Below are 22,209 nucleotides of genomic sequence, written 5' to 3'. Positions count from 1 at the left end.
CTTTCACATCCAAAAAGAATGAGTTACAGTGCCTCCAGTGTTCATAAGAAATGTAATAGATTCTCTCCTCGCCTATTTTTTTTTTTTTAAATGTAAGGGGTTTCATAACTCTTCAAGAAACTCCTTGGTAATTTTTTTCAGCTTTGCAGCCAGCACAACTATGTTTACAGATTACTCCTTAACTATTTAATGCAATTACAAATAGTAGACAGCTCACAACAAAAGTCAAATTGAGTTTGCCACACCAAGAAATAGATTTGGATTTCCAGAGTTTTATTACAGAACCAGCCATGGATCTTTCTAACATCATCTCACAGAAAGAACATTGCCTTTTTCCTCAGATTTGTCTAATAAATGCCTTTCACCCAAGGCTGATTACTCAGAAGATACCAAAAACAGGCAGCTTGAAGTGGAGATACTGTATCTGGTTGCTTCTACTCTCTAGGGGATTGTCATCGTGAGCTTTTAGGGCAAGCCAGCTAGGCTGGCCTGAGCAAAGCAGCTAGCACTAAGCTGGTGGAAGGCAAAGACTTTTGCCTTTTCCCACACTTAAGTCCAAGCACGGTTTGCATCACACAAATCTCACTCAAGTCTTAGCATGCCAGGCTTTCTATTTTGTTGCCTGTGGTATATGAACCATTTTCCATCAGCTCTCTTCCCACCAATTTGAACTACATGCTGTTTACCATCACCTCACCTGCATCCATGAAGCTTCTCCAACCTGTCTCTAGATTTTAGTTCTACAAATATGATAACACTGAGAACTCTGAAGACTTAGAAAATAAAAATCCACAGCTGTAGCATTAGCATCTAAATATTATTTGCAAAGTGACCACATGGCCTTGCTGCCTTTCTCCTCATTCATCTCAGTCTCTTTTGTTCTATTGTATTCAGTTGTTATGTTATGTCTGTCTTTATGCTGTAATCTCCTCCAGGCAAGCATGTCTTCTGTACGTTCTGGAAAGTGCTTTCTCAAACAATAAAGCAGAAATAATGTCTCTCGGTTTCCCCATCTGTAGTAGCAGCACACTAACAGTACTTGCTTTCCTCAAGACAACTGGAAAATTAAATTTATTAATGATTGTGAGACATGTGGAGATCCTCTTAAGGAAAGCTCTACAGAAGTGTGAAGTATTGCCATAGGTCAAAAGAGAGCCTTACAGCTTCATCTGGCTTCCCTTTCTGAGGACAAACTAGTGTCATTCCAAAATTATAGTGGTTTAACTACAGAATAAAAACACTGCTTATACAGCTTGGACAGATTACCTTGGAAGTGTGTGAGAAGAGTGCTTTCCAAGTACCTGGAGATTCTTTTACTGTATTAAGGTTAGGTCACAGGAAAGAGCACTTATAAGATGTCATCATACTCAAGACAGACTTCTTATATAACAATGTTTTTTAAAAAGCAACAAACAAAACAGTCTAGAATTTTCTAGCTTCTGTCATAAAATGGAGTGCAACAGCATGCAGAAAAGGATTTTATTGTTTCAGTCCAAGAGACTTCAGCCAGGCACTCTGATTTGATATATATATATATATATATATATATATACACACATACATATAACTTGTTTTCCATAATGATATTTGAAAGGGCTCAATAAGCTATTTCCTTAAATTTTTCATAAGAGTGTAAAAAGTGTATGGAATAGATCCATCCTCACTCTAAACTACTTATATTCAGCCCTCCCTACCGCTGACTACTGTAGGACCAAACACCAATTCACAGGTATTGTCCCACTCAACTTGTGTTTTTATTTTATTGTTGGTGAACACTCTAAAATTCTAAATAAGAAGTTATCTTCAGTCCTAGATCTCAGATATTCTCTATACTCAAAAGATATTAGAATCAGCAATACTGCCACAGCAGTCATTAAATTGTGCTCCTCAAGCCTCTGCTAATTCCACCAAGTAGTAGCACACTCAAAGCTATCACAGTATCACAGTATCATCAGGGTTGGAAGAGACCTCACAGATCATCAAGTCCAACCCTTTACCACAGAGCTCAAGGCTAGACCATGGCACCAAGTGCCACGTCCAATCTTGCCTTGAACTGCCCCAGGGACGGTGACTCCACCACCTCCCCGGGCAGCCCATTCCAGTGTCCAATGACTCTCTCAGTGAAGAACTTTCTCCTCACCTCCAGCCTAAATCTCCCCTGGTGCAGCCTGAGGCTGTGTCCTCTCGTTCTGGCGCTGGCCACCTGAGAGAAGAGAGCAACCCCCTCCTGGCCACAACCACCCCTCAGGTAGATGTAGACAGCAATAAGGTCACCTCTGAGCCTCCTCTTCTCCAGGCTAAACAATCCCAGCTCCCTCAGCCTCTCCTCATAGGGCTTGTGCTCGAGGCCTCTCACCAGCCTCGTTGCCCTTCTCTGGACACGCTCAAGATCCATCCTCCCCCCAAAACAAAGCATGCTTAACGGGTACTCTCCACTGCTACACTGAGATGCATCCTCCTCCTTTCCTTCACCTCCCCATTCAAGCAGGAGGCCAGGCAAAGCTTTGTACAAAGCACTACAGTATGACACGCATTAAACAAATAGAGGTAACTCCAGGGCAGAAGGAATGAGAACAGGTGTGTGTGACAGTGAATTTGCTAGGCTTTAACCATTAAACTACAGTGCGAACAACTCGTCATTCTCCCCAACCCAGTGGGTAATAGAGTAATTTTTAGCGTTTACAATATTTAGAATTACACTTAGAAGAGTGACGAAAAACAAACACAGGAAACAAACACTGGATAAAACAGTATTTCTAAAAAATTCTTACCTCATCATACTTCCAGTCTGAGGCTTTATTTCCATACCCTCCTCCTGCTTATAACAACTCTACTCACCATGCACAAGCATTCTAGGAGAAATCTGCTCACAGAAGTGGGACGTGTTGGTTTGCAGTGAAAACTGCCATCTTAAACAAGGCTCTTTCTACAGAGAAAATCCCTTGGTACACTTAAACAGTGGATTTGAAGTATGTTTTACTCTGCAGCAGGAAAAAAACCCTAAGTCTTTTTACTGTAAAATATAGTTTATAGGAATGCAAACATCTAGAGATATAAGGGAGATAATTCATTTGAAACCTGTCACTAGAGATGACAGTCCGGGTGACACTTGATGTCACCACCCCATGTGCACACATTTCTCCCTCTACTTTCGTTGCACTACACTATTTTCCTGAGACCAACACCACACCGTCAGGAGACTGTTAAATAGGACTGTAGGGAAACCACAATCGCATATGAAAGGCCATGTAATACAGAGCAGCACCCGCCAAGAAGCCACTCACTCTAAGGCTACTTAAAGGAATAATAAAAGAAGTACTTTGCAAGGTGACGCTGGCCTTAGACATCACAGCGGTAATCAAGGTGCTGTTTAGGAGCCAAAACACCAAAAGGGAAGCTCAAGCGGAGGGAAGTCACCAATCGGGCCCGTCAGGATGTTCGGGGGCTGAATTACGCGGCAGTTCTCAAGCTGCTCCTACGGTCCGGGAGCAGCCAAACTCTGCTGAGGTCCCCGGGCCAAGGCCCCCTCAGACCTCACAGCCGCCGAGCGGGAAGGCCGCGCGGCGCGAGGCGAGGCCCTCTGGCCGGCGGCTCGACCCAGCCCGCCCTGCCCCACGCCCGCCCTGCCCCACGCCCGCCCTGCCCCACGCCCGCCCTGCCCCACGCCCGCGGCGCCTACCTTCGGAAGCTGCGGGGCGGGCACTTGACGCTGGCAGTCCCCGTCAGGCCCAGTAAGCGGACCGACAGCACTTTCTGGGGCGATGGAACAGCCACGTCGGGCAGGCAGCGGTTCTCCGCCGGCAGCGGTTCTCCGCCCGCAGCGGGAAGCGCTCGGGCACGCCGCGGCGCTGCCCAGTGCCGTTGCGGCCGGGCTGCTGGCCCTCACCCAGTACCTGGGCTATGGCCGGGCACCTCAGGGCAGCCCAGCAGCGCTCCGGGGACCGAGTTCTCACTCACCAGTCAGGGCTGCGAGAGGCTACACGAGGCCAGGGCCATGAACACTTTTCCAGGGGACTGAAAAATCCAGTATTAAATTATCTGATGTTCTACCGTTAGAGCCTTTAGGAAACACTCGGTTTAGCTGGGATCTCATTCTATTTAAGTACCAATTTATTGGGGAAATGTGTTAAGTTCAGCACTTTGCACATCTCCACATGCAGGGACTGTGTACAGGCATGACTGGGCACAGGGATAGTCCTCCACAGCGTGGCTTTCCTTAACTTAGGACAGGCACAGCCACCTCTGAAGCACGTTGAGGGAATACTCACAGCTTTTACTATGGCTTGATAAAAGGCAGGAAAAAAGAGTCTGAAATGTCTCACCTGCATGTTCTAGAAAAGGCAAGATTTGCTTAATGTACCTTTAGATTAACAAAATATATACCTCACAAAGCCATGGTGAAGAATTACCTTGCACAGTAATGAACACTTCATATGTGGTTCAATCTGTGGCACTGAAAGATAGGTCAACAGAAGTAAACATTTAAAGTAAAAAAACTATTTTTTTAAAAATGGATTGTATTTGAACTTGCTGACAGAGCAGGTATGTAACCAAGTGAAGTAAGATTAGTTTTCAGTTTTCTTCTTTTGAGAAGGATACATAAATCTTAATGCCCAAGAAACAGCCTGACCATTCATGCCTCTACTTACCAGCTACAGTGACCAAGTCAGCTGCCAGCACCCAACCTGAGAATGCAGGCATACAGTTTGTCATGGCATCTATATCAAAGCTACAGAAGATCATCTCTCCCCTCTCCAGTTTCAAGAGGTCCTCTGAGTGACATACATTAAAACTTGGTGAAGACTCTGTAACCCGTCACATTTCCCCAAAAGACTGTGCCATGTTAAAAGTTCAGACATGGTTCTTTGCTTTATTGCGTAATTGAGTTGTTTCATATTCCAAAAAGCTTTTGTGCTATTTTAGAGTTGTCCCGAAGAAGACCATGCAACTAGTCTCAGTTGAAATAGTATGAAACATCTGGGAGCAGGATTATTTCTGTCATGTGCTGCCAGAATAATATTTTGCTTATGGAATTAAAATTTTAGGGATTTTCCCAAATCCACATAATGTTCTTGAGTGCTTAAATTTGCATTATGACATTTACATTAGCATATACACGTGTAAAAGACCATCTTGCCAGCCAACTCCTATTGGTTATTCAAAAGCTTAACTCCACCTAAAGCTAGGATTAATGAACACTCCTGAAACAGACTTCAGTTACAGTAACTGATTTTCCTCAGCTGATTTTCTTCAGCCTTTTCCCATATGCTCAAAATCATATCTTCAAGTGTCTTCAGTGATCACCTTGCTATAATTATGAATGCCTTCCCAATTCCCTAGGCAGGGACTGATTCTTTGTTTTCTAGATATAGTATTTCTCTACACTTTGAAATCTCAGCTCTTTAGTAGAAATGACCACAGGAAAATGCAGAATATGATGCAGGAAAGTTGTCCTAAACTTTCAAATTCAAACACTTGCTTAAAAACACAACCCAGCTTTAAAACATTTTGTCTGTATATCCAACCTAGAACACCACACAGGTAAATTAACTCTGAATAGTTAATTGCAATGTTTATTTTCAGTCTTTCAGCAAAAATAAACTTTTCTGCTAACAAAACCCGTTTTGCTGGATTGGTCCTAGGTGTTGGAGCAGGTAACCTAACAGGCCAGCACTCCCACTTAGCTACAACCCCAGCAGAGAAAACGGAAAAAAAATCCTAATTTTTGTGGTTAGAGATAATTAAGAAAATACTAGTTGCATAAAAATCCATTCAGCACAATTTTCTTAGATTTGTTGTAAGTCAAAACAATAGTAATACAGACTGTGAACTATTATTGCATTTCAGCTGAATTGCAAGTTGAAACTATATTGTTTGTTCCTTCAGCACTGAAGGCTGGAACAACATGATCATACCCAGCTTCCAAATTATTTCCCACACCACTCCCAACACTGATAGTTCCCAAATGCCCTTGACTCAGCTGCCAGAACTTCTCACTTCCCTGTGACAACCTCTACTGTGCAACTATGTACATTAACACAAATCTGTCACATCAGAAACAGCAAAGGGAGGACAGTGTAAAATAAACTCAGTTTACTATCCAAATATCTGACAGAGGATGAATCATAACTACATCAATAAATTTCAGATTTCATGAAAACTCTTGATTATACTAGAAAAACTTGCAGCAGAACACTGAGTTAGTTAAAAAAAAACCCAGCTTCATCAGTACATTACCTGGCTTACTAAGCCTGAGCTGTACCAATTGCCATTGACTGACTTACCATTTCTTAGAACAGGTGTACTGCGTCATACCACACTCTCTTGAATAATTTCAGTAAAAAGTAACTGCCCTAGAATGATCTCAAATAAATGAGGCTTCAAAGGCCTACTGACACAGGGCTCCACACTGCAGAGTTGGAAGCAGTGTTAGCACTGTCAGCCTCAAACCTGCCTTACCCACTGCATCCTCCACTCCCACCATCCAAGAGGAGCTGCTGTCTCTTACACCACTGCAGGGACGTTCAGACCAGAGTTTACCTGCTTAACTTTTCTCATAGCTAGTCTTTCCTCTTCTTTTCTGCCTTCTTGGTAGGAATAAATCAGCAGCTTCACTGGCCAGGAGTAAATTGGCAGAGTAATAACTTACATAGTTACACAAAACCGCTCTTGTTTCCCACTCATGTGCCGCAATAACTATTTGATTTTTCTGTTGGAGCAGATCAAAAAAAACTGCTCAGGAACATCCATCAGACCCTTGTAAATGTCAGTTAAGTCTCTTACCAACTACAGAAGGGAACATTGGTCTAGCTGATCGCTGACAAGGCTGATTGTCAAAGTGAACTGACTTGTGGGAGGCTAGTAAAATTCAAGGTTCGTTATTAAATCCTTTTGGCAGGCCACTAAACTCACTATTTTATTTTTTGAGTCAAATGGCCTCTTTACAGAAATATGTTCTCCCCAGAAATATACTCATGACCATCTATAGCAGAATCCCCCTTCAACACAAAGTATCTTTTTTAGTTGATCCCCATAGCTTTACTTTCCTTGTTTTCAAGTCTATTTAAAGAACATGACCAAAATTTCCTGAAGCAATGTTAAATGAGATCATAACATTCACATACTAAATTGAATTTCCTTTCTCACACTCATTCCCTCACAGTTTGGTTTATTATATTGTATTATATATTGCTTACTTCTCCTATGTATTCTGTGCTCCATGCTTGGTTTTAACACCCTATGCACATATTGTTCACAAAGTGAAAGCAGTTAAATTTTTTTTAAATGCCAAAACTATGCAACTAATAAGCCCTTACACTAAAAGTACTATGAAGGTCCTATTAGCTTCTGTTTTCTTACAAGTTACCCAATTAGATGTATTTTGGGGCTTTGTTTTTTCTTTTGTTCCTGATATGGGAAGTATATGATATTTTAACTCTTCTTTATAGTTTATACTATATCACTTGTATATTTTCCATCCTGCCCCTTCACATTTGCCTGAATTGAGTGAACTTTATAATCTATTCATAGGCCTCTAAAAGGCTCCAGATCTCACACAGAATATACTGTGTTCTTCCACAAATTTTTCAGTGCCTGTGTTCTTTTGTCATCCATTTCTAGCTGGCTCTGTTGCTCCCATTCTACTGAGGTCTTGACTTATGGGCAGCATCTCAGGTTATTCTTTCCTGATTGTCACACTTTATTGCAATTAATATTAATTATGTGGATTCTTGTCCAGTATGTAGCTTTCTGGGCATAAGAGACTCTCATGTTGTGGTGTTCAGGTTTTTTCTTTTCCAACTTCTATGCAATAAAGCAGTCTCCTGTCAGGAGCTGTCAGCACCACATAAATCTACTTGATAATAACTGTACAGCAATAGAGTTAGCTAAAGAAGTTTTGTGGAAGCCGACATGAATTCCCACAGAGAAGCCAATCTTGTAGCTTATCCATGATTTCCTATGGCTGACATGCAGCTAAACACAAAGTGTTGCTAACAGTCTGCTTGATGAAATGAATAACTTGTTACAGCCGTGAAAGTAATGCTGGCCTAGGATGTTAAACTTCTATTGGAAACTTAGGTATACTAAGTAGATTCTGACAAACACTGTTCACACAAGGGTTTGCAGAATGAGAGTGTTCCATGAATATTAATGAAAACACATTCTCATGAGCATTCTCAATCCACAGTACGCGTAGGAGTCTTTGACCTTTCAAGTGCCTCGTCCATGTCAGAGACACACCAGCTGATGTGATTAAGCTAAGATATTTTATCCCATGGCTGAAAACATCAGAACACTATTTCACCAGACAGGTCGAAACCCATAGCAGACCTAACAATGTTTATAAGAGGAAGTGGAAAAAACTACAGTTGTTAAAAGACAAACAACTATTAGATATTCTGCACAGTCTCATGCAATATCAGTGACTTCAAAGGTGGCCATTAGTGATGGATTACAAGCAGATTAACAATAAAACACCAGACTGTCTATTAAGCCTGATTAAAGTGCCACACTTGGACTGAAAAGAAAAAAAAATACATTCCAGAATCAATTGGACAGTGTGCAGTAATAGCAGATCGAAAATATCCCCACCTCACAATACTGCAAAGAGAAGGTTACCAGGACAGGAAGTTAAGATACTAACACAATCACGCAGTGTGATGATGTAAAATAGAGAGCATTAAAACTCAAAAGTACTTAATGATGCATGGGAGATATTAGGAGAAGTGAGACTACCACTTCTGGTACCAAACGGGACTGAAAGGTGAAGATGCAACTTGGCATGCAGCAGTGTATTAGAAACAAGTTAAAGTAGTTCAATTTGGACACATGGAGAATATAATTATGGAAGATGCAGCCCTACTGCCTTGTCTGTTAGACACCTAGTAATCCTTTCCCCTGAGGTAGGACCCAAAATTAAATATAAGAAATCAGAGAGCATCACCCAACGATGTCTATTGCCATGGTACTGGCATGCAACCAAGAAGAAAAATAATCTGGGTTCTCTCAAACTATTTCCAACTACTATAACAAAACATTCATTGCGTGCTGCAGCAGTATTTGTACTAAAAGGAGTAATACAGCTAGGAAGCACTAGTCCACAAGCACACTACTGAGCACATATAGTTATGAGGACAAATGCAGATCAAGCATAGATGTGCTGGGTTTTACCAGCTGAGCTAAACATGCAATACCCTAAGGGGAAGAAGTAAAGCCGAGCACATGATATTGGCAGTCTGTTGCAGTTGTCATCCTGCCAGCTGAAGGAGCTACCCAATACACAGCAATGATTCCACTTTCCAACATAACTAACATGGAAGGCAGCAGAATATCTGTCAAATGCTCAGTATCCCATCAGGTGTTCGTATCAACAGCACCTTCTCTGTTTGAAAGTCACCACACATTGGGTTTTGTGCTTTGGAATCATCTCAAGCTCTGATTATATTCCCTTCTTCTCACTAATAATGCTTTTAGATTGGATGCTACTGTTTATGTTGTCTGTTTACTTCAGAGGCACAAATATTAAGAGAGCTGGTGAGAGGAAGATATCCAATACAGAACTGGAAATATTAGAACATATGGAAAGCAAATCAAGGCTGTACCATAATACTAAGTTACAACTCGATTGCCTATGACTACATTGTCACATCAACCAAGACCAGAACTTTTCCCTAATGGGATCAGAAACATGCTGGGTTTGTGTCAGAATACACCGTGCATGAAGTCCCATTCAGATATAGAACTGCTCATTTTTGTTACATCCATCTTTAACTTAAAGCTACTCAAAGAAAAAAAAAAAATCATCCAGAGGAGCTGGCAATTTCCTCAACTGAAAGAAACGGTCTTACTATTTTTGTTCACATCATGTGACTGAAGCAGATCACCAGTAATAAAAAGAAAGCATAAGCACACTCATTAATGGGTTTTTCTACATCACATAATATTCCCAGACTTGATACATACTCTAGAAGTCCTGCAGGTTCTCATGTGCTTCATGACAGTTGAAGAGCAAAGTGAAGTATGTGCCTCTAAATTTGTGCTAAGCAGTTTATTCCCATCATAAAACTGAAGTAGTAGGATGGCCTTAGAATAAATTTTAAAACAATTTGTCAATACCTAAATTGTTTTTTTACTATCTTTGACATATAATTACACTGGCATCTTGACAATAAAATGCCTCAGTAGTCAGGTTTCTCAAGTTAGTAAGTGACCATAACTACAGATCTGGAAGTGTTTTCTCTCTGGTGGAGAGGTTGCATTTCCAGTATCCTCCAATAATCTTTGCTGCTATGAGCAGGAAGGTCAGCATAAAGCGAGATCATCCTTCATGAGAGGAAAATGTTTTCTTTGCTTCAAGAATCATTTTTGTTGTTTCCAGTTACAACAAAGTTCCTAGCTATGGGGAAGAACGGGTTTAACAGCATCAAGGAAAGTGGAAATAGATTAAATATCAAGACATTAAAATATATTAACATGCCTACATCATAACATTTGTCAGGCTTGTCAGTTCCCAAATTATGCTACTCCCTTTGAAAAAAAAAATAGCATTGTCCCAGTGTAACAGGATGTCAAATTTTGTTTTCTCTGAAATGCACAAACTATTTCTGTTACAAATACTAAAAACTAGAACTCTCTATAGAAATTAATTACTGCAAAGTAAGCAGGTGTGGACTTAGAACACATGGGCCTCTCCAGGGTAACTGGAGAGTGTAACATGTGCAGTCTCTCCCCTCAAAAGGAAACTTGTTATATCAGGGTTTCTGCGGGGTAGGAACAGCACTCAGACAAGTACTAGAGACTAGCTGATGGACTGTAACACACACCCTGCTTTCTCTCTCAATGTTTTATGTGCCCATGTCCATTACAGCACTCTGTCACCTCATGCAATGAGATACCCTAACAACCAGCCCAAGCTTCCTTTCACCACAAAAATTCATCACCTGAACCATATGCCTTGCAGCAATTCAGAAAGAAACACATAGCTTCCGACATTTATGGGCCTTTGATCAGTCAGACCAGGTATCTGCTTTAAATTAATTTTCAGTAGTTAAATGAGTTTTCCAGGTAAGAGACATTATGCAAATGTTTAGTCACACCTCAAAAATAATATTGTTACACAAACTTGAACAGGAGTGTGGACTGTATATTGATCCAGACCTCCCTGAATACACTTCTAACAGGACTGGTTTCAATGGGCACTGGATGGATACTGTAATTATGCTCATATCAGCACAGTAATTAAATACTGCATATCTCTGAAACCTAGTCTGTGGTGTCTTGTCTCGAGTCACTTGTGACACTCTTTCTCACTGTGCTGTTTAAAAGCTTCCCACAAACATGTTAACTTATCTACTAAAGGATAAGTTACCTCACCCTACATATTTGTAGATCCAGGAGGCTACTCACATAAAGCACTTCCAGAAATGTTCATCTCTCCCTCCTGGGTTGAGCTACACTGAACAGAGATAGCATTTCCTCCAAGACCAGTTTATCAACTGCCTTCTAGAAAAGGCATTACTTTCCATGTTACCAAAAGTCTGGCTGTATCAGTGAGAAATCCCCATCTGGTGCTACCTTTGCCCTCCTCAGGCCAAACCACAGGACATCAGTCCAGCACCAAACTGCTTACAGATTTACACTGGTAAATAGCCACTGCGGTTATCTTTGGAGCACTAGGTACACAGCAGAAGGACTGTGTCAAGAACATGATGTAGCTGGGAATACATCTATGGTAATTAAATCCGGTCCCAGCATAGTTTGCCAGGAAGTCTGAAGCCAGTGATAGAGCAAGTACCCAGAAGCATCCTGGGCTGAAGCCCAAAGTTTGGGCCTGGGTTCCCAATGCCCACAACAGTGGCCTAGAGGAGGGGACACATCTGTGTCCAACTGCATTTCTCTATACCAAGACACTGCTACTCTGGAAGACTCCAAGCTCCTTTTAAAACACAGTTTTTTCTTTATGTTAGGAACACAAGGATGCCTTTAGACTCTGCCAGAATTTCTCTGAATGCAAGCAGGACATTATTCTCTTCTGTGATTTCCTTCATGCTGAAACCCCTCAGGTTGTGCATCCAGAGACATACCTAATTTAGATCCAAACATACATCAACAGATAGCATTTACGAAGTAAGCATGTACAAAACATGATCTGACATTTGTCACCTTGTATGGATACCCACACAGAGAAGAAAGAATTAAGCAAAGGGTAGATTTTTTTTTTCCCAATTACTTATTCCCAGAGTGTTAAGATAGTGAAAATATCTGTTCTCTATTTGGGGCTAAAAAATCTCTAGTTAAGATTTTTAAAAGACCCTGATGGGTAGTCTGTCATCATGGGGTAGTTGTAGCTGGGCTTGAAACAACTGAGTTTCAGGCAATGAAGGTACCAACACATAGTAAGTATTGAGAGAACTGGACCAATCTAGTTTACCATCCATGCAAGTCCCACCTGCCAAACAACAGCTGCCTGTCCTCATGCTAGAAGCTGAGAAACAAGGCACTTAAAGCAGGGACCCTCCTTACACATTTATGCAAGTAGTTTTACACACACCTAAGCAGTATAGAGCATAACACAGTTACATTTTCATTAGATACAAGCATGAGATTTTTTTGGTTCACATTCTAAATTTGGCACAGCTTGTTATTTTGTGTCAATAAAATGCATCATCTTTTTTTTTTAATTGATGTCTGCTTAATTTGCAAATTCAGAAGATACATGACACTCAAAGTGTAATGAATCATGCATTTTTATAATGAATCCAATGGTGAAGGTAAAAATCACTCTTTGATCTTTCTCTTAACAGCCCAGTTATTCTTGGATTTATACATAGTAAGTGTTTATGGATTACTTTGAGTTAACCTGTTTTACTTTCTGTTCTTTTATGAAAGCCAACTCTTTTTAGGGTATATGGGAATAGCATATGGCTCAACACTCACTTCTACCTGAGCAGGCAGAAGTTTAAGCTCCTGATCCCTAGTTTGTGCTGCTGTTGAAATATTCCCACAAACCCAGCAAAACATCCTCTTCAGAACTCAACAGAGAGGACGCAGAAGGTGAAACAAGTACAAAGCTACAAGACCTTTGCCATTTCTCTGTTTATTCTGCCTCACTAGCAGTAGTAGAAGAAACTGCAACAGAACTGGCTAACTTGCACTATTCCACAAATTTCAGCAAGAAAAGAAAATCTATTCCATGCTGCTGTTACTGATTAAAGACCCAAGATGAAATATCACAGTGTGTGGACAAATGCTGAGAGTATGGAAGATAACATACTACTACAATGGTTTGTGGCAGCTTGCACCTTTAACATCCCAATAGTCCATTTGTATTGTTACTGCACAAGTGTCCTCCCTAGCCTGCTCTGCTGCCATCAGAGTATTACAGTTGCCCAGCAGGAAAGCCTTACTACCAGAATTTTCTAGCCCCCTACTCTGTTTTCTGTCACTTCTTCCTCAATTGCCTATGCTGCTTCTGTATCTTTGCCAGTTGAGGAAATAGGTTCAAGAGAGAGAAAAGCTGGAGTAAGTTGGGAAGATGAACGGAAGCAGCATTTCACCAGCTCCTCCATGGGGTAGACTTTTTTCGAGGCAGTTTTCCTTCCTTCTTGAAAAGCGTTCCTTAGAACCCACTTTCTTTGGCAGTTTTCTCAGAAATTCATGAGAGCCACTCTGGAGAAAGCAATTTATACTTGCAAGTACAGATGAAAGATACTACTGAATTTCAAATGTGGATTGCAAATTTGTGTTCTAATCAACTGCAAGTGCCATTTGTTCCACAAATAAACACCCAGTGGCTGCAGAAAGTGACAGGGCTCTTGCATATGTGCTATTGTATTCCTACAATTGCTTGCACAGGGATACAAACAATTTACATTGCTCTGAAGTTATTTAATTTTAAAAAATAATACATCCTAGCATGGAATTAATTCACTTGGCTATTTACTAGTAGAAAAATATTGGACACCATGTTGTAATCTGCCACATCTACACTGTCAGATGTACTGGACACTCAGAAGAACAGACAAAATGCCCAGGTTGTGATTTAATTAAGTTTCCATTTTATTAATTTGCTGCATATGGGAATTGTCTGCAATAGCTTGTATGATGCAGACTCAAAATCCCATCAGCTGTGGAGAATTGCTGTTTCTCATTCACATTCACTACAGTGTATTGCTTGGGCCCTGACAGAGTCATGTGTTGTGAGCTAGTTGAGCAGAGTGACAAAGGTACTCACTCCAGATGCAAAAGTTTTTACACTATGTCTTATTCTGAAACCACTCTGGGTTACCTGTTCGTAAGCAAGAGGCAGCACATGAACACGCATCTCCACAGCTAATGTAGCTGCACTCGTGGCGGCTACAACACAGAAAATACTCCACTATTGGTCTAAAAGTTATAAGTGTCTATCCAGTGCCAGAGCTGGGAACTCCTTATAATTCTAAGGAGTAACAGAGAGCCAGACCAACATCCAAGCCACTCCACACACCTTACAATACCAAGCCGTATATCAAAGAGGAACACTTGGAAGGGATATTCTTTTCCAAATGTTCAAGTATATATCTCAAACTGAGGACTGCAAAAGTCACACAAGTTCTCATCCCAAAGAAGAAGCTTTAAACACACTTATTGCCCACTAACTGCCCAATTACTGTCCAGCATAATTCAAAGATCATACAGATGGTAAGATACTTACAGAATATGTATGTGGATAAACATAAACAAAATACAGCTTAAGCTGTTTCTGAAATCATTAGAGGTAAACGATGTATGTAGGTGTTCAAAGTAAAAAAGAGGGGGGGAAAGGAAGCTTAGGAGTGGTTATCTTCTCATTGGAATGATGACTATAAATAATTTTAAAATGTCTGCATAATTGCTAAAGGTAAGGCATGCAGCAAATCCCCAGTCCAAATGGCATCTCGTTATGTGGAACTTCAAATCAAGTGGAACAAACAATGGTTAGAGGCATGTTATGTTACGCATAATGCTCTTTTGTATCTATTGTTTAGCTTATATGCAGACCCATCTTGAATCTAGCTAGCTAGTAATTAAAGCTCTGCAAAATTCAGTTTTGTCTGAGATACTGCTGCAATACACACTGATTCACTTCGTATGCTTTTGCAAAGGTTCTATCTTGCTTATTTGCTGTTACTTGAGAATAGACATCTCATACTGCAATACAAATTTACAATACATCTTGTGCCTTGCATGAGGGACTCGAAAAGTAGAATAATTCTAATACCTGTAATTGGCTATTTCACAAGATAATAATGTCATTACTTCCTAGAAAATTCATGTACCAACACCACTGCAAAAGGGCCCATTTGTGAATTAATTTGAAAAGCTTTTTTTTTAATTCCGAGTAGGATTTTATTATGAATACTTTACATAGTATGAGCTGATTTTGCAATTAGGACTCAATATTTCTCTTTGTTTCTTTTAACTGGTTTCAAGGACACTCAATAGCTACTGAAATAGTATGCTGTTTTTCCTAAGAGTTACCCAGTTAATGCCTTAATTTATGACACTACTCTTATTTTGGGGATTCCAAACGCTTTAGTTAACATCACGATGCAATCCAAGTAAATCTCATCTGAAATAAACTCCATTGAAAACATACACATTTAAAAAGTATTTGTGAAACAAATAGCCAAACTCAACCAAAGCCAGATGAATATTTTTCTCTCTTCTAAAAGCCAAGCACAAGAGTAATTTACAAAATATCTTGAATGCTGGCCTGCAATTCAAGTAGGCTAAGTGAAAATACAGTTCTGGGAAGCACCTCTCTCTCCAATTTAGAAAATAACTGTGCAATGAAATCTAAAAGCCTTGCAGCTCTGTCCACAATCTCAGCTTTTAAAAAGCTTTTGAATGCATCTGGCTTCTTAAGCTTGTTTTGATGTGACAGGTTATGCCAATATAATCAAAAACATACAGATAGCACCAAAAGCTTCTGTTATCTAGGCTGATACAGTAGAAACACCTTCCAGTCTTCCCAATGTGAACACCAATAACATATCAAATGATCACCAGAAATAGATCAAGGCTCTTCTAGGAAAGAAACACATTTCATGTACCCCACACAACCCCATTAACTTCCATGCAATATCTTGTTTAACTAATAAAAAAATCATCCCTCAGCTTCTCCTGTCTTTTGTGTACATTGTTTCTGATTTCCTCAGCACTCATCCATTTATTACAGCACCTCCCCAAAACATTAATATATCATTAAATACTTAATAGCATTCACAAGTGTATTGTCAGCCACTACATTTGCACATTCAAGTGAACCCAGTCAGATCATAAAGTTATGAAAACAGCATCTGTCACTGTGGTTTCAGACAAACCTGGGACAGAAGAACAAAGGCAGCACACACTAGAAGCTCTCATAACCCACACCAGTCTCCTTTTGTTCCTTCTTCTTCTCTGCTGAAGTTCACTGAGCCTGGCTGCTACACTGAGAGCATAGCACACGATTTGAGATAAAGAGGTAAGAGACAAGATTGCCCAGAACCCACAGGCTAGGGCAAGGTGCTACATGAGTGTCTTGACTGTCTCCTCACCCCTTCTGCAAAGGCAAGCTGAACCCCGCCTGAAGAGAAGGACAGGTGCTGTGCCAGCCCCATGAACAGGACAGCACATCATCTCAGGTGCAGAGAGAAAACTGCCTGAACAGGCTGCTGTGATCAGAACGGTATGTACTTGCCCAGGGGAGCTGACTCACTTCAGGGTTTCTGTGCAGGTTGAATGGAAGAGTGGAAGATAACAGAACCTTAGTGGCACTGTCTGGGTTGTGGGGGAGGAGTGTAGGATGTGACATGGGGTCTGGAAGAGGTATTAAACTGGATATTCTGCTGACAGCCTTTTCAGAAGCCCCATGGGTGTTCCACTGGGGATCATCTTCCTCCAGCTGAAACTACTTGAAGAAAATTATGTTGGTGGCGGAGTTGCTCAACTTGAGTCATCCTACATTCTATAGGTAAAGCCAGCCCATGAATGTTTTGTTTTTTTTTTTTACTTAGTTTGAAATACTGGAGCTACAGCTATGGTGCAGAGACCTCTCCTAACAGGCCATAAGGTGGCCCCTGAGCTAAGGTAGAACTGGGAAAAATTATGAGCCTGTAAGCTCATGTCAAACCTGTCTTTGCAATCAAGCTCTGAAGTAACAGAATATAAAATGATGTTAACATTTGAGAAGAAAAGGTCACATGCCTCCAGCCAAGCTTTGTTAAGATTTCCCTTCTCTCTTAACAGCTAGTCTGTGACTGTCCTAAAGCAAGCCTGGCTTGAAGATAACCACAGGACAATCATCAAGGACATAATCTTCCTGCAGCAGGTTGATACTGACAACACACAACTACAACTGCAAATATTGTCTTCCACTTTTCTCATTTTTTTCTGTATTTTATAGGGTCTTGCTGGGAGTGGAGTGTGTCCAGTCTCATCCAATCTAGTTTCCAAAAGAGATTGGTGTCTTTTTAATGTATGGCTGAACATAAGCCAGCAGTAGCACAGAATTTCAAGGCAACTTCAAGTACTTTCACAGATGTGCTCCACAGGAAGAAAGTAAAAAGCTTCCTGCCATACTCAACCTGATGGTGTAAGAAAGTTCACCAAAAATGTTGTTTCCACCCAGCCATCCCAAGTTCTATGTTTAATACAATTAAGGATAGATGACAGATCTAATTAAGTCATCAGGCATCTTACCCTCATCTTTTACTAGGTCAAAGGAAGCTACCCCTTCCTTTGTACTATCGTAGTATGGCCCAAACATTAAAATACAGTAAACAATAAACACATTAATCCCTGCATAGAGAAACAGTCCCTCCCTGCAGAGGAACTAATTGTCTAATTAGAAGATCCTGTTCTTTTTACTGCCACTCAGTCACAGCACTAGAAATAAGGCTGTTTGAACTCGAATATGAGCTTCATGTGTTTATGAATTGCTCTGCAGGTTATTTATACATCACACAGCTCAAAATCTAGCCAAGGTTATTTAAGGTCATGCTCCTCTGAGGTTAACTGTAAGGGAATTAAAGTTGTTTTGTAATTTAAATTCTTCTCTGCAGTAACTACTATATATGCACCTGTCACAGAATAACTGGCCTCATTAAGGCAAACTTAGTTCAGCCAGGACAGTACATATGTGGCCTTCTACCTCCTGCCTCTGTGCCAAGGAAAGTCCTATGCCACCAAGAGAAGATGGAATGGCTATGAAAGAGGAGGTTGAGCAGCAACAGTGAATTGTGACAGAAAGACTGAAAGATTCTATAGGAAGAACGATAAAAGTTGGATGAATTGTAAGGAACTCAGGAGCAGAGTAGCCAAGAGACAGGAGCTTCCTCCTCAACCCCTCTAAAAGCACCAAAGATCATAAATAGGTGAAGAAATCAAGTATTTATGTATTAATCCTCAAACAGTGCAGACATTCTAATGCCTTACATGACAAAGTCTGCTCACAGTTTAATTGAAAATAAATATTGGCTAATAGATATGAGATCAGCTGTGACCTGAGGCTCATTATCAGTCATTCTAGTATGCAGATAAAAGAGTGCAGGACTGTGCTTGATCAGAAAGGAGCAACAAGAGCAAGTCTGGCAGCATTTTTGTCTACCTTAAAGTTGTAAGCCACCCTGCACAAATATTCTGTCTTTCTATTTTACCAGATGGCTGCTATCATAAAAGGAGTCTTTGGTCCCTGTCACAACTTTTCATCACTGTGTACAAAATACAGAAAATATTTGCATCTTTTAGCATCCGTTACAGAGAATTTGCCATCATCTCTGGTGTGTATGGTAACATTGTATGGTAACATGATGGGACTGATAAATACTCCTTTATGGCTGAAAAGACCTACCAACAATTTTTCTGTTATCACACCCATTCAGATTACAAAGTAAGCTCTTGCACTCAGACAGCATCTGCTCTTCTCCCTTATGCCGTTCTGAAAGACGCATGTATTTTATTTGGTTCATCTTGCCTTGAACTGGAAAAGAGGATTCATTAGGATCACAGCAATTAAGCTGGCTGTGACAGAAACAGATGTCTACACGGCACCAAATTCTATGCTATTTTGACCAGGTGAAGAGGTTTCAGTGTGCTGTGAACAGTATTACCTGCTGACCAGACACTGCCACTCTGCTGCAATCACACCTGCTGTAGGAAAGAAGAGTTACCTCTAGGTGAAGGTAGTGGCTCTCTGCAAAGAAAAAAAACCCAAACCAAAATAAAAAACAAACCAACAAAACAAACCTCCAAACATTCCTAAGTTAGTATGGATACTAATCCTAAAATTAAAATATATCCATGTTATTGCAGGTCTGAAGTTCATTTTCTTCCTGTGTACAGAATTGTAGGCCAATAATGTGAACCAGATAGCATCACGCCCACTGCTACAGCTCTACATAAGTAGGTGGTGTTGGTGATAATGGATGGCAGAATCACACTAAACATTGTAATCATGCTCCCAGAAATACAGTACCTGAGAAGTGAAGTTAACACCAAGAATCTCTTGTCAAGAAGATGCCAGCAAATTTAACAAGTACAGAACTTCAAAACTTTACTCTTCAAAAGCTGAGTACTAAATCACCACAGAACAACTGGCAGGACACATTTTGTAACTGCCAGAATGTTTCATTACAGCAGTAAAAACTAAAGGGTAGAACTAACAGCTACTGTAACACTTATATGCCCAATATGAGGCTAGCTTCCACTAATAAGAATATACTCTTCATCTTATATGGTACTAGTAAGCACTGACTGAAATTCACCTGTTTATTCAGACTGCTGCTACATAAAACTCAATCACCAGTTTGCATTTAAGTAATTAAAAGCTTGTGTTTAAACTTTCTAGTTGCCAGAATTAACAGAATTAATCTTAAGCAGCCTCCACTAACATCAAATTAAAACAGTCTACAACACTCAGCAGAAGCCCTCTAAGTGTTCCTTGTGACTCTGATTTCTAAATCTTGCAGTTCCTACTCACATCCAAAAGAACAGAAAGCAACATGTTTACAAATAAAGGCATAAAAGTAATTCTTCTGTATCATTTACATTCTTCTAGGAGGAAGCCCAAGGAACCGCAAAATTCCTCATCTTCTTGTAGCGCTAAGTAACCTGGCTGATGAAAACTTCTCACTTATTCATGAGCCTGCAGATTCATATATCTATGTATGTCAAACTCTGGGAAAGATCCTTACAAGATTGTTAATCCATCCTAAGTATCACCTATCACTACAAGCAAACATACCATGGTTTTTGCTGGTACTGATGAGCAAGGTTACCACCATACAGGAAAGTGCAATTTGAGTAACTCAGCTAAACTTGCTGCACTGGAATACACAAGCAAACACCACTGCACTATACTGGCAGACCAGAGATGAACACTAACACCACATAATTGCACTGTGTGCTAGTCCAGTACATGGTCAAGTTTTCTAAAGACCAAGCATTATGGAATACAGGGATTTTTCACAATATATTCCTGTCACTATAGCTCAGCAATGCTGGATGGTCTGCCAAGCAGGGTCCCAAAAAATCTAGATTAGAACCTATTGGCACACATTAAGCATTAGTATCGTTCTTCAGAGAATTATCTTGAAGCCAAAGTAGTTAAATGTCTGCTTCTAGCCCTCCCAGAAAGTACTATAAAGCAAAGTCCTTAACTGTTAAGAAAGGATAAACCAGCCCCCACCCCCTCCCTCCGCCCACCTCCTCCAATAACAACTACCAATCCTGTTCCCCTGTTCCCAGTTCTGCATATCGATAAATGTCATTCAGATAAGTCTGAGACATGCAAATATGCTCCATGTTTTTCATCTCTCTGCTTCGCTTTTTCATACTCAAACAGACACTTGCTCTGTATGCTGCTGTAAACCTCCAAGCCCTCAGTGAAGAACACCATCTTCTCTCCCACTGCTTGCTGCACTCTCGTTGAAAAACTGTACTGTAATTCTCTCTTGGGTCTACTTGGGACCAGATTTTGTTTATAATAGCTCTGTGTAGCAAATCGTAAAAATAAACATTGTAGCAAAAGGGGAAGATGTTGTGAGAGCAGGAAACGAGGTGCAACAAGAAACTCAACGCATCTGTTCACCTGACTGTTCAGAGGCCTAAACAGGCAACCAAACATCATCTGCAGCGAGAAAAGCTGCCTTGCAGTCCAGTATTTATGTAAGCAGACACTATTCTACATCCAGTGCATTAAATACAGAAAATATAAAGATAGAAGTTGCATCCAGAGATCCTGCCATTACCTTTTGCATCAGGCGTGGCACTCAAAGCCTTAGCTGCACAGTGCAGCCTTCACTCAGGCGAAGCAGCTGCAGGTGGTTATTCCCACAGCCAGCCCACAAAGATGTATAGAAGCTTCCCACCCTGTACTGCCAGCCAGTCCTTAGCAGAGGAGGAACACTGCCTTGCAGCTTCTCTGTTGCACTGTACCATGTATTGCCCTACAGCAGAAGCATGACCTCGCTCAGGTAGGCCGTGAGGCCTGACTCCCATGAAGCGGTACCCGCGGTACTTGGTAACCATGAGGCAGCACCTAACAGCTACAGCAATGCTTCTTCCAGGAGGCAGAACAGAGGAGAGCAGAATTATTCCCCAGTCGCAAGTGAAGGCCTTTGGCAGCTGATTTACCTGTTAGCACCGCAGCAGCAGAGTGAGTGTCGTTGGTTGCCGGGTGAGCCCTCGCAAGCGGAGCAGCTCTGGCCCCGTGTGCTCCTGGCACAAAGGAAGCAAGGTCTGGCCTCATCTCTTGGAACTCACCACAATTTTCGGGCCGTCAATCTCAAAAGCTCAGCTAAGCTCTATGGAACTTGGGACCCAGATCCCATACTTAGGCTTCAAGCCGCACCCTTGCACAAGCACCAGAATGTATCGAGGGCCAACAGCTCTTGGCGGCGCCCAGGCGGTGACGGAGCTCAGGAAAGGCACACACACGCCACACTCCCCACCCCGCCTCAGAGCTCACACCGGCAGCTGAGGCACGGGGCTGAGCTTACATTGCCCTCTAGGCCCGTGGGTAGAATGCAGGAAAGCCCCAGGTAACGCTCATCAGGGCCATTAAGTGCCTGGTGGAGAGCCCTCCCCCATCCCGTAAGGCACAGACTGTGAAGGTGCCCTCCCCCACCAGGGAGAGGGTATGTGGTGTTTCTGAAATCCCTAATTCTCCTTTCTGTCAAACGGCTTCGGAGTTTCATTGCTGACAAA

The 22,209-nt window shown here is 41.2% G+C and overlaps 1 protein-coding gene across 3 annotated transcripts in view; it reads right to left on the bottom strand.

The window, feature by feature from the left end:
- The window catches only part of RORA (RAR related orphan receptor A), a 424,209-nt gene extending 402,492 nt beyond the window's left edge, over positions 1-21,717 (bottom strand). For all 3 annotated transcript variants that reach the window (XM_064157435.1, XM_064157434.1, XM_064157437.1), the window contains exon 1: positions 21,637-21,717. The gene's annotated coding sequence lies outside the window, so the exon portion shown is untranslated. The remainder of the gene's footprint in view (positions 1-21,636) is intronic.
- Between the last annotated feature and the right edge of the window lie 492 nt (positions 21,718-22,209).

This window comes from Pogoniulus pusillus, chromosome 17, assembly GCF_015220805.1.
Source record: "Pogoniulus pusillus isolate bPogPus1 chromosome 17, bPogPus1.pri, whole genome shotgun sequence".
NCBI lineage: Eukaryota > Metazoa > Chordata > Aves > Piciformes > Lybiidae > Pogoniulus > Pogoniulus pusillus.
Note: the sequence above shows the minus strand (reverse complement) of the source record. Positions and strands in the feature narration are given on the sequence as shown.